The sequence below is a fragment of the Myxocyprinus asiaticus genome, chromosome 2 (genome assembly GCF_019703515.2).
Source record: "Myxocyprinus asiaticus isolate MX2 ecotype Aquarium Trade chromosome 2, UBuf_Myxa_2, whole genome shotgun sequence".
Lineage (NCBI taxonomy): Eukaryota > Metazoa > Chordata > Actinopteri > Cypriniformes > Catostomidae > Myxocyprinus > Myxocyprinus asiaticus.
Genome location: NC_059345.1, coordinates 41882461 through 41895304, shown reverse-complemented (window position 1 = coordinate 41895304; position 12844 = coordinate 41882461).

Genomic DNA, 12844 nt, shown 5'->3' with positions numbered 1-12844 from the left:
TTCACAATTATACAGTCTTTTGAACCTGAGTCACCAGACAACACCTGTGGACAGAGGGGAAATTACACCCTCTATAGTCGTTATCCAATTTTTTTAACGTTAACAGAGTTATAGGCTATAATTATAAAATGTTTGTCCCAGTTCACTACATCTTATTTGGAAAATGTTGGTTTTTATTTTTGTTTGCTCTTCATACTGTGCACAATAAAAAATATTTGTAATTTGTATTCCCTTGAATAAGTGATTACAAAATATTTGATGAATCACTTAACCTTGGTGTCCAGTGGCGTGTCCAGATTTTTTTTAATGGGGTGGCCCATGTGGGGCACAGACTCATTCAAGGGTGGCATGAAGCACAACTCAGCATCCCTGATATTATTATTAATAATAATATGTACATTTTCAGAATTTTTTAATAGTCAAATGTTACTTACTTAAATGATTGATTAACTGTTATTAAATGTTAATACTGCAAAACACAGAGGACTCCAAATAGCATTCATTTTTTACATTTTGTATTTTTCAGTATAATGTTTTATGTATGTAGTGTCTCTTTAAACTGCATATATGTTATGGACACTGCTAAAATGAACACGGTAGTTCTGTGCAATTATGAGGAGTTTTGGAGTCGGAGAGATGACGCTACTGTGGTGTGACATAATACTATCAAGTAGGCTATTGTTTTATTTTGAGACAATAAAGAATATATTGAAGATATTTCTTAATCTTATCACAGGCCTACATATAAAGAACATGAATGGATTTCAGTTTTGTGTAGGCTACTCAATTTAGTTCTCTATTTGGACTGCCAAATGCAATTAGATTAATTAAACATTGCTTTAAAACAATTTACTTAATATGATATTAAAACTGTTTTCCTGATCTCCAAAACAAATTAAATTTTTCATCTTTTCTTAATAGAAATAATAATGAAATAAGACTGCATTGCATTACGTTATAAAAGGAAATAAATATAGGCTATATGAAGACTCAACTTTCTGCAAATTAAAAAACTGAAATACTGTATATTAATTTAATTGTAACTCCAACACATGATTATGATGAAGAACCTGCAAAAGTTTACAAGGTTTGTGGCAATGTGGCATCGTATCTTTTAAAGATTTAAAAAAAAAATTGTTTGAGGCAGATTGTTTTAAGTAAACTAGATATCCCCACATATTTAAAAAAAAATAAAACAAATACTTATGAAGCACACATCGATGTTATACACACCCCAAAACATCACGTGGCAAAGTAGTCAGACATTTCATATCTGAATGAATGAATGGTTCTTGGCCAGTAAGATGGTGAAATATGCAGAAGTTTACAGCATTACAGTTTTTGTCTAGTTGGGATAGAAGAGACTACCGGCTTCTTCACTTCATGGTGATGGGACATGTTGAGGTGCATTTCCACAGGTTGTTTCTTGTGGTGCAGGATTCAATTTCCAAGTTGAAGGTGGGAGCACATGGTGATTCCATAAAATGTGGACGGGAGCGGGCGGTCAGTATATATCCTGAAAAATCCGATGTGGATATCTTTTTTTATTTTATTACTTAATGAATGCATTAATTATTATTTTTTAATTTTTAATTTTTTTAAAGGTAAAATAAATGTGCACACAGCACATGCATTAAATTATACAATATCTAGGGCAGGCAGTTAGTCAACCAGGCTTTAGAAGTATGGCAAGAAAATGGTCAATTTAGTGTAAAAAACCAACCTCAGGCAAGTCAGATGGGCATCATGTCATGCGTCATTTGATAATTGCAATAACAGAAAAATAAAACGTTTTTACATGTCCACTTGTTGGCTATTTGTATGGCTTTCGCCCTATGTAGAAAACAAATGCGGGGTTGAGGAAACGGGAATGGTCGGGAAAAAATCAGTGAGGGCAGAGAGTGGGTGTGGGATAGAAACTTGCGGGAGTGGGATGGAAAAAACAATCCGGCGCAGACGGGGCGGATGATCATAGTGCTTTTTGTCATGTTGTACAGTGTTTGCAGTGAATGTAACCATTGTTTATAATGAAATGGTCCCTCACTTGATTTCCTCAAACCCTCTTCAAGGGTGCACTTCATTGTTGTGCTTTTGAGGATCATGTGACATGCAGCGTGATCTACAGTGCACGTTCAAACCATATTTAATTTCGGATGACTGTATGCAGTGTTTCCCCCGAGTCCACTAGAATAACTATAATTTCCTGACACTGCTTTCTGCTCTGATTTAAACCAGTGAGGTGTAGCAGCCCGGTTGAATAAAACACATTTACTCTCTTTTACTGATGTTTGTGATTGTCTTCCTTATATTAATTTCACATATTTTGACTCCACAACACACTGTAAGAGCTAAAACAAGAAAACAAAACACTATGGGAATTTCCAGGAGAAAATGTATTTAAACAAACCAATGAGACAATACAACTGGCTATTTTACAACAAAATCACACATTTAACACAACACCTAAGCATAAACAACATAAAACTGATCATTAACCAAAGTAACTGACATGAAGACAAAGATATAAAAAAATATAAACACTTAAAATAAACATTACTGACCTTGTGGTCTTATCATGGGCAAATTTCCACTTTAAAACTCCTTTAATTACACTGTGGCTCATTAACTGTAATGTATGTGAGTGTGCTGATTGCTCTCTCCTCAGAGGAACAGCACTTCAAATAAAAGTCCAGATAGGCAAAATAACTTAAAAAAAGGGGAAATAATAACAGTAAAAACATAAAAACACCTATCTTGTGGCTTTTAATGTTATACTGATATAATAAACTAAAAACTAAGCTATAAATAACTAAGGGTTATTTATACCAGGTTCTTCCTGGTTTTATTGAAGGCCCACCTCCGACTTGTGAAATGACCAGTCACATTTTAGAATTTGGGGTGGCACCTGGGGTGCCCAATCAAATTCTAGGGGGGGCCAGGGCCACCCTGTGCCCCTCATCTGGACACTCCCCTGTTGGTGTCACACCAAAAATTTAGTAAAAATAAATATTCTCTCATCATTTACTCACCCTCATGCAGAAGACAAACAAAGATTTTTAGAAGAATATCTCAGCCCTTTTGGTCCTTACAGTACAAGTGAATGGTGACCAGACTTTGAAGCTCCAAAAATCACATAAAGGCAGCATAAAAGTAGTCCATAAGACTCCTGTAGTTAAATACATATTTTCAGAAGCGTTTTGATAAGTGTGGGTGAGAAACAGATCAATATTTAAGTAATTTTTTATTTAAGTAATTTTTTTACTATAAATCTCAACTTTCACTTTCTTCCACATTTTGAAAGTGAAAGTGGAGATTTATGGTTAAAAAGGACTTAAACATTGATCTATTTTCTCACCCACATTTCATATTGGTGCTGAAGATATGGATTAAAACATTTGAGAGAATTTTAATGTTTGGGTGAACTATCCCTTTAAAAGGACAAAGTATTGCAAATAAAAAAAGATTGCCATGGTGCAGCATATAGAAAGTGAGAAAGAGGAAATCATGAATAGGCCTTTAAATGACAACTGATGATTCTTGGTGAATAAAATTACTCCAGTGCTGAGTCATTTGGTGCAGCATTAAAATGCAGTACATGCACAAACAGGAGTAAGCTTTTAAAAAAGTTAGCATGAGGATTAACACCCCTTCTATGGTAAATCTCTGTACTGCATGGTGATAAACCACTCCACTCTTAATTTTATTACATTTTTCATTAATCTACAGCATGTTTGGCAGTCAAAATATTTTTTTCTTATTGGTTTCTATACAAATTAAAAGCTTTGCTTTGCCCTTGTGAAAGTTTGAAATGGAAAAGATTTAAGGAATTTTAGGAATCCTCCGGATAATAAAGTGTATATCCTAGAAGGACTGAATCCCATCTATCAGCTTGCTTTGTGCTGTGTTGTGGGACTGATTGTCTCAAGGTTATTTTACGTTTGACCTTACTATGGGGGCATATTGTCATAAAAGGTCAATATGTTCTGAGCAGTAACCAGTCTTAGGTGGTAACTAACATGACAGTAGCAATGCTAGTAACTAACCTACATTTTTCAGTAGTGTGACAGCAGTGTTGGGTGTAATCCAATTACAAAGTAACTAGTTACTGAAATCTAATATATTTTTAGTCAAAAAATAGTGTTCAAATTATTGTAATCATATTACAGTTACTGACTTTGAAGTAATTGAATTACTTTTAAGTACATTATAGGGTTATGCTTATTTCTAATATATTATTTATGTAGAATATATGAATTATGGCCCTGTAATGAGCCATTGTGAAGGTGAAATGTGAGGTGCTGAGTGTATGACTTGTGTGTAACAATGAACATGTATGAAATATAGAAATGTTTTGAATTTGTCGAGCGGAAAAGTGTTTTAGAAAAAAACTTAAAAGTAAAGTAATTAGTAAAGTTATTACTTTTTCAATTAAATAATTAGTAAAGTAATCTGATTACAATTTTAGAAAAACAATTAGTCATTTGTAGTGGATTACTATTTTTAAGTAACTTAACCAAAACTGTGTGACATTAACTCAACTATTTTCACAATAGTGTGGATTTTTTTCAAATGAGTTTCGGTGTATCGTCACATAACACTGCATTTGTCACTTTGTATTATGATCGCAGCAGTGAGGGAGTAATCAAACGCAACACCTAATACATTTTGTTTTATAGAGAAAATAGTTTTCCTAAAAATGTATGTCCACATATGTGGACAGCAGGGCTGAGTTAAATAATACTAAGTTATAGAAAGTCAGATGTTTTTCATCAAATTGTTTATTATGTTTCCAGGTGTGTTGATTATTCATGTATTTGAGACATTTCAGACATTACATCAGAAATTAGCATAATTAATTCTGATTCAAAATAATGGCCAGCATCATCCAATCACTGCCAACCATGTTAAAATTAAATTATAAATGATCAATTCTGAATCTATGTACTGATTATCACTGTCCCATGTCTGCCAAACATGTTGAGTGGTCCAAACATAATCTGCAGCCTAAAACTGAACTTTTGATAGGAAGTTTGGATTGAATGCATTTAGCTGTATAGAGAGCTATAGGATGCTCCCTTGCTCCCTTGCTTCTCATTTAGTGAATAACTTAACCTCCAGTGTGTTGTCTGTTAGCACTAGTCTCAGAACAGTTCGAAATTCACTTTATTTTCATCCTAACTCCATATAAAGCTTCTAAAAGCAACATTTTTCAGCTTTTGGATGAACCCATTGATTCTCAATGTGAAAATGCACAGTGAAAATAGGAATGCATTGACGAATGTATTGTACATTGATAACAAAACAAAATCCACATACGAGGACATCATGTTTATCAGCGCACTGACACGTGAAAAATGATTGAATTTTTTTAAAGCGCCATATCAAACGAAACTAGAGACTGTACTCTTTACACCCAAGCAGGTTTCAATTAAAAAAATTAAACAGGTTTCTTACCAGAGGCACTTTTGTTGGCTCTGTGCCCGTAGAAGCACTTCATAGAAATCATTTTCATGTTGTTGTGACTCGGTGCACCAGAAGTGAATGATAGTCTAGTGTGTTGTGAACAGTATTCAGCCAGTTTAATTAATTTAAATTATGAGTTGCTTATAGCGAAGCCATAATACAATGTCCACGCATGTGGACGTGGATGCAGGGTCGCAGAAGATTAAAATGTAGCTACTGTAATTTTGTTATGTACTTTTTAAACTGTACTTTTTTAACTGAGACTCCACATCACCTATAACTTCCAAGCAAGTTTATTTTTAAGTCAAAGCAGAGACGCAGGACAAAATTTTTATTATTATTATTATTATCATATAGTCAGATGTGAAGTTAATGATGAAATACTAGCATTTCATCTTATGTCTGTGTTTACTGTGAAAAACTTCAAACACTAGAATCACACATACACTTGCATTTACCATTAACAACCCTCTTCTTCTCAAATATAGTGTGAGGAACCATGCAATTTAAAGAAGACAGTGAGAATAGGAATCTCTTCTAATGGGTAGATGGGCATCAGTGATTCTGAGTACTCCCATGTCTCAAGCTCAAAAACTATTCATAAAAGGATTGGACTGCTCAGACTGCATCCCCAAATGATAATTAACTCCCCTTTGGTCTCACAGACACAAGCAATAATTGACAAGGCAGATTTAAACCTCAAAAGGCACATGTTCATATGATGGATTAACCTCTGGAAAGCATCCCAATAGGACATTACTCCAAATGTTCATAATATTCTCAGGAGTAAAAGTGTCTGAGTAGACAACAAAAGGATATATTGCAGACCTCAGTGGCGGTTCTAGCTTGTATGGCGCCCTGGGCGAACCCCCCCTTCAGCACCCAAAATTCGTTAAGGGGGTGCTGGGGGTGGGGGGGATGCTGCCGGCAAGATGTCGCCCATGCCTAAATCCGCCACTGGCAGACCTATTGCCATAGTCATAGTCATTATGCTTGGTTGTTTTTGAATTGTTATTCAAAACTTATGGATGTTTTGATATCTTTATCTTAATCTAAAATTCTGTGTTACTGTCTGGTTACTTGGCGAAAGACCTCCATTTTTGCATGTTTAACAAAGAAATTTTGATGAATATGAGAAACGTGAACAAGTGAAAGTTTGGGTGGGCACAATGATTTATTTCATGGTGGAAATAATTATTTTCTATTGAAAAATAGGCACATAATCCTCTTGCTGTCCTTGTATGGGTCGTATATTCTATCATCTTCTCAGCAGAGGTGTGTCACTGCACTGTTCTCAATCTGATCTGACAGAGTGCTATTGTTTTCAGTGATACAACATCTTAGCAAAGTGCTCCAAAAAAGAAGGCATGTTTTATTCATTTCATCTTTATAACCCTTGAAAGTAGAAAGAGATGCAACTTCATCCCAGTCAAACATTCACAGGGTCTTACAGTGAAAAGTTTTCACACACACAATTTTCAGCCTAATATGCAGTGCTATTAGTCATTATTATCACCCATCATTAGTATGTAGTTCTGCAGCCCTAATGTTCTTTGAAAATTATGGCTCAGAGAATGACTTGAAAATAATCATAGTCTAACACATATAATTAGGTGTCTCTAGGAGCACAAATACACAGTTCACAGTAGTAATTCATCACAATTGAGCTTTTGTTATATCTTCTCTGCAGCCACTATTTTGAGTTTCAGTAGGCATGAAATAAAATATTGTTTTAAACACAAAGATATGAGACAGAAACACCACACACTGTAAAAAGTGGTAACCTGCAATTGTTGAGAAATTTGTATTAAATAATATAAACTCTAATAATAATAACAACAATTATTATTATTATTATTGGTTTGTTTATAGATAGATGAGGTTAAGTATAACCTAAAATGTAGTGAAAACAGATTATGGATAGATACGGATTATTGCTGTAATTAAATGTACCAAAAGTTGTCTGTGATCATGGCTTGTAATTTTTCCAATGTAACGCACAGTACTGTGCACTAGTGGTTCAAAATCTCAGTCTTTTCAAATGTTGCAACCTGAGCACAGTAATGCCTACCTGGAACATTTGATAGATGTTTCTCAAATAAGTTGAAGCTATTGCAAATGTGCATTTAATCTGCACACAGGATGAGGCCAATCACCACCTACTTTCACCCAGAGCAGAAATTTACACTATACAGTAGCTCTATGCCACTGACCACCATCAATATTTCATCAGGCCCCAACCCTGTCACATAATTATTTAATGTGACACTGAACATAAGCTGCTTTGGAGATGGAGGTTTCTAGACATGTCAGAAAAACGACATTCTTTGTTTACTGGGATAAAATGAAAACGCTAGAACTGTAAAAAGATTGCTGGGAATTCAAAATGTAATTCCTCTCTTATGTTTGCACATACATTTGAAACATGACATGCATAGGGCAGACACTCATTATTGATGCATGTTGACCTACAGTACATGAGTGACCAGGGGTGGACTAGCCATAGGGAGAACTGGTACTTTTCCCAGTTGGACAGCCGAGAGATGGGGCCGAACAGGGCCGAGCAGACGACACCCCCCAAGCTCAGCAACTTTTTGGCCGGTTTTTAATTCAAATCCAGGGCAGATTTCTCTTTCCAGTCCACCCCTGTGTGTGGCTCAGGAATGTAGAACTCTTCTATGAGGAAAGCTATGGCCAATTCAAAAAATATGAATAGTACTACAAAGGTTTATGGTCATAACCTAATGACATTAATGTTTTACTTAAAGGGATAGTTCAGTCAAAAATGAAAGTTCTCTCATCATTTACTCACCCTCATGCCATCCCAGATGTATATGAATTCTTTCTCCTGCTGAACACAAAAAAAGATTTTAGAAGAATATTTCAGCTCTGTAGGTCCATACAATGAAAGTGAATGGTGGCCAGAACTTTAAAGGTCCAAAAAGCAAATAAAGGTAGCATAAAAGTAATCCATTTGACTCCAGTGGTTAATCCATATATTCTGAAACGATATGATAGGTGTGGGTTTTTTACTATAAATTCTCCTCCCTACCCAGTAGGTGGCGATATGCATGAAGAATGAAAATTGCCAAAAACAAAAGAAGAAGAATGTGATTTAGCACGAAACGGCATGCTGTTAAACATAATGACCAAGTACATGGACTACAGGCTCATTTTCCTTAAAATATCCTGTATTCACTGTGCATTATCACATTGAGCACACAGCAGTCATGCACGGGTCTCAGGATGTTATAGAGCACATACGATTTGTGATGTGGTAAGGTTCACTTGAAAAAATCCAGCCAAACCCAAACTAAAAAAGAAGAAAACTCATACATTTGCCAAAGATTAATTTGCCAAAGACAGTTAAAGGGATAGTTCACACAAACATTCTAATTCTGTCCTTATTTACTCACCTTGTGTCATTCCAAACCCATTTGAATTTGTTTCTTCTGTGGAACACAGGATATATTGTAAAGAATGTTGCAATTGCTGATTTCCATATAATAGCAGTTGATAGTGAATCTTAAGAAGGCACTTCTTGTGGCTAAACGTCATGACAAGAACCAATGCAGTTTGATTTTATTGATGTGTCTATTTCTTAAAATTTTCTACACTTTCAAAGCAAATACATTTTCATTTGTCCAGTGCGCAAGGGATTGGGGGTGGGGGGTGATTTCTGTGGTTGGGGGTTGGCCATGGAAAGACTATTCCTTATGGTAACTGTAATTAAAAAAAAAAAAAAAAAAAAAAAGAATAATCCAAAAATTTGTTCTTTGTCAAAAACTGAGGTGACAAATGGTTTACTTACCTTGGACTCGTGACAATGCAAGTTGGATAATATTGATAATATTGAATGCAAGAGGGAAAAAAGAGTTTTCTCTTTGCCCAACACGGGTATTTGAAGGACAAGGATGAGAAAGGATTTGTGGAAAAAGGGAGGGGTGCAGTAGGGTGGGGAGGGGGGAACTAGGTGAACAAAAAAAAAGCACAAAAACTTTTCAATAACTGCCGAGTGAGTGTTGAGGCCTCAGCTCTGCCTGTCTTGTTGCCCTGGGTGCGTGTGAAATGCTTCCAGTGAACAAAGTAAGCCATGGGCACATCCCAAAGGCCTTTGTGGCCAAAGCCTGGTGAAGAGGCTCTTCACAGTGCCAGCAAACACAGTCTACAGCCTCTCAGCACAATTCTGCAGATCCTCCCATTGTGTCCCAACACACATTACGGACTCGAGAGGGAAAGAGAAGAAACAAGGCACAACTAATGAAAAGCTTTGAGTGGCTGCTTTTCTCTGAGCACACCCACACTCGAAAGCCCAAGAATTGCCACACGCACCACACACACACACACACACACACACACACACACACACACACACACACACACACACACACACACACACACGTACACACATACACATGTTGGTGCAGCTATCATTACGAGGACTCTCCATAGACATAATGATTTTTATACTGTACGAACTATAGATTCTGTCCCCTAACCCTAACCCTAACCCTCACAAAAAACTTTCTGCATTTTTACATTTAAAAAAAAACAAAAAACATAATTTAGTATGTTTTTTAAGCAGTTTCAATTATGGGGACACTAGAAATGTCCTCATAAACCACATTTATAGCATAATACCCTTGTAATTACCAGTTTGTAACCTAAAAAATGTCCTCGTAAACCACTTAAACCTGCCCCCACACACACACACACACACACACACCTAATTTCCAGTTAATAATTGGTACTGACACACTTATTAGCTGTTGTTTCTTGCACATCCTGCTACATTAAGTGGGATGATTTTGCTGCATAGTGTTACTTCATTGACCTGGAGGGGGAATGTCCTACTTGTTTAGATGATCCATCATGTAAGGCATAGTCTTCAAAAAAAATAAAAATAAAATAAATCAAAAAAATAGATTTCGTTCTCTCTGAAATAGTTAAACAGAGGTTTAAAATCAAGTTAAGTACATGTGTGTGGGAAACAGAATATAGATGGCAAATGTTATTTAGCAAACCAATGTTGGTTAGTCAAAATATCATTTTCACAGGATAGACCAACTATGTCTATGTCATATGTGTGTGTACACATTCAAAACAGATTCAACAGTAGTAGAGTTTTAGTGTTATATATATATAACCTGTTAGATTTATTGGATTCAAAGATTGTCAAGTAGCTAACATACTATAGAAAAAAAAAGTCCTCTAACTTGACTATAGAACACTCTGAGTCACATTACTGGGTTACTGCTCTGAATTCTTGCTCCTGTTTAGTGCATTGTTAAACTGATCTGTTTCTAAATATGCTATTGTGTCTTAAAGCAAAAATATATGTAATTGTTTGTGAGTTCTGTTAAAACTAACTTAGAAACATGATTTGTCATCATAAATGATAGGCTTAACATTAAGATCTTCTCTATCCTTGAAGTTTATTTAAATGTGCTAGTAGTGACAGATTACACATACACTTTCTGCATTGTTTTTCTTTTAGTGGTTATTACACACTCCACTGCATATTTACAAGCAACAAACATGCCACAGTAGCATTCTATTGACAATTCTGCAAAATAGGGCTTTGGAAGAGAACTATGAGAAGTTGAAGATGGAGAGAGAGTGAATGTAAGGAAGAGTGAAAATATATGTAGGTTGGGTGGTGGGAAGCAGAGGCTCTTTACATTAACAGGTGTCCTTCTGTTGTTATATGCTCAGCTTACATATGATGCCCACATGTATTTTGTGGTGACTTGCACAGCATTATATATATACTGTACATACGTATAGTGATGTGCAAATGTTTTAGGCAGTTGTGAAAAATGTTGTATAGTGAGGATGTTTTTTAAAATAATGCCATGAATAATTTTTAATGATCAATTAACTTTGCAGTAAACATAAAATAAACTAAATCAATATTTGGTGTGACCACCCTATGCCTTTAAAACAGCACCATTTCTCTAGGTGCAGAGAAGTTTTCAGGGTTGTTGGCAGATAGGTTGTTCCAAGCATCTTGGAGAACTTGCCACAGTTCTATGTAGGGATGTCAAAGGTATCGGTACTTCAGCAACAAGTCTATACTAAAATAAAAATATGCAATAATACCAGTGTTTCTACAGTACCAGTAGTACAGAGCACCGACTCAAATCAGTCTGCGCACACTCTCTGACTAATACAAAACTATTTTCAAATGCTAACACTTCATTTGATTAAAAAATGCAATGGTATGTTGAAAAGTAATTTGATTAAAGTTTTATATCTGATTCAACACCATTTTGATGATGAAATGAAATCAAACTTTAAAACATGGAACATAAAACATAGACTTTGAAGTTGAATGAATATTTAACTTTGTTAGGCTAAAGGAATGCGTTCAATAGCATTTTACCTTTTTTTTTTTTTTTTTTTGTGATATTGGAATTGGTATTAAGAATCATGAAATTTTACTGATATTGGTACCGACCACTGAAATTTTGGTATTGTGACAACCCTAGTTCTATGTATTTAGGATCAATTGCTTCTGTCTCTTGTCTCATGTAATTCCAGGCTGACTCGATAATGTTGAGATCCGGGCTCTGTGGGGACCATGCCATCAGATACAGGACTCCTTGTTCTACCTTTATTCTATTTGTAAAGGAAATGTTTGAAAATCTAAAGTTGATATTTCCTATTGACACACTAAAGCAGAAGATATAAAATAACCATCTTAAGACAAATGTTTCTGTGAAACATCTAATGTGCCAAAGGCTTTTGCAGAGTAGTTTATACAGTATACACAGATGAGCCAAAACATTATGACCATGTGCCTAATATGCTGTTGGTCCTCCATGTGCCGCCAAAGCAGCGCCAACCCGCCGAGGCATGGACTCTACAAGACCCCTGAAGGTGTCCTGTGGTATCTGGCACCAAGAAATTAGCAGCAGATCCTTCAAGACCTGTAAGTTGCAAGGTGGAGCTGCCGTGGATCGGACTTGTTGGTCCAGCACATCCCACAGATGCTCAATCTGATTGAGATCTGAGGAATTTGGAGGCCAGGGCAACACCTTGAACTCTTCATCATGCTCCTAAAACCATTCCCGAACAATGTGTGCCATGTGGCAGGGCGCATTTTCCTGTTGAAAGAGGCCACTGCCATCAGGGAACACCATTGCCATGAAGGGGTGTACCTGGTCTGCAACGCAGTTTAGGTAGGTGGCACGTGTCCAGTTGATGTTCACATGAATGGCCGGACCCAGGATTTTTTAGAAGAACATTGCCCAGAGCATCACACTCCCTCCACCTTCTTGTCGTCTTCCCACAGTGCATCCTGGTGCCATCACTTCCCCAGGTAAAGGGCACACACGTACACGGCCGGCCACGTGATGTAAAAGAAAACAGGACCCTT